This window comes from Austrofundulus limnaeus, unplaced genomic scaffold (assembly GCF_001266775.1).
Source record: "Austrofundulus limnaeus strain Quisiro unplaced genomic scaffold, Austrofundulus_limnaeus-1.0 Scaffold59, whole genome shotgun sequence".
Lineage (NCBI taxonomy): Eukaryota > Metazoa > Chordata > Actinopteri > Cyprinodontiformes > Rivulidae > Austrofundulus > Austrofundulus limnaeus.
Window position 1 is genome coordinate 564,106 of NW_013952461.1, and position 1,603 is coordinate 565,708.

Consider the following 1,603-nt stretch of genomic DNA (forward strand, 5'->3'; position numbering starts at 1 on the left):
ATATAAAAGTGTGCTTTTAGGAAAATCAAGAACAATAAGATCTCCAGTAGAGCTTTGGATGTTCGAATAAGCTTTATTCTAATTTTACAGGAAGACAGCGGAGAGAAGCTTAAATTGGAGAAACATAATCTCCCCTTCGTTCTTTATCAACTGAAAACTTTTTAGAGTAATTGCCTCTGTTCTTCAACCCCTCTTTTTTTCTTAATTCTACTCAAATTCCATGTTCTAATCTTTGTTTTGTTTTTTTGAAGCACCACACTACGAGGGATAGAAAATCGAGCCTAATAAAAAAAACGAGTGGCCTTTCTTAGTGAGCAGAAAGAATTCTTGACCTTTTCTCTGGGCTCACTTCAGCCGTCTTTCTTTGCCCTTTTTCTTGCCGCTCTTAACTAACAAGTTCTCAAACTGATGTATAGAATCAAGCGCCGCCTCAAGTCGTGTAGCGTTCTATAAGATAAGCGCATGTTTTCCAACGCGAGCTCGCCGGAACCGTCCAAAAAAAAAAAAACCCTTTTATTAGAGCCACTGTTTCTCATAAAGCAGTCAACCATCTCATTAAAATTAAGACATTAATGCAACCCACAAGGCTCAGAGGGAGCCTTGTCATCAGGTCAGGCTCACAGAGACGCTCTGCTGTCTGCACATGTTCGCTCAGACAGCCAAATGACTGAACGCAAGCGCTGCCTTTCAGATGATGTCATTACAAAGGAGAAAGTGTGGTCTTAAGCATAACCTTTAAATCCCATTGTCATTTGCAGTGAAACATATATGTTTTAAATTTTATTCGACCTGGCAGCTTATGTAACCGTATTTCCTATTGTAGTGAAAGCATTTGGTATTCTGCTAAAAGTTTCCCTCAAATGAAAAAAAAGGGGGGAGAGCGAGAAAGCCGGCTGATGTAATGAGTCCGCTTCTGATGCAAAAATGGCCAAATACTCTTTTTGTGCACGCAGAACTTTTCGTCGGAACGTGTTGTGGATGAATATGGGACACTACAACAGAAAGCTTTAACTCATTTGAATCTTTCTGGGATTGACTTTGATGTATATGAAACTTTAATTAGGAAAAATACTCGGTGGAAAAACCTCAAAGATGTAAACCACGGTCCCCCTGGTCCCCGCTACAGCAGATGTCTGCCTGGTGAGTGCTGATGACTGTGTGTTGGTTCAGATTTATGACTCTGCATCATCGTGTCCATTATTCAATAGCTTCTGTTGGATTTGTGAATCATTCTTTTGACATCTGCTTTTCCAAGGATCTTTAGCGATTCAAGTAATTGTTCAGGTATTCAAAGTCAGCACAAATGGCTCAGAAGCTGGTTTGAGTCTTCATCCATCATTTTTAAACCAGTTGTCGTACACCTTCACAAACATTCGATCCAATGTCGTCTAAACCGTTTAACTTTTTTTAATTAATGCAGGTGTTTTAGAAAGATGTATGAATAATCCTTACATACATGAATTTTTATATGTGCCTGGTCCTGTTTCAATTCTCAGGAATGACACCAAAGGTTAATCGTAGACGTACAGCAAGTTTCATGAGAACCTTTGGTTCATAAGACATTTTGCTAACAGACAGGTCTTTTAACTTTAACATATAAAGT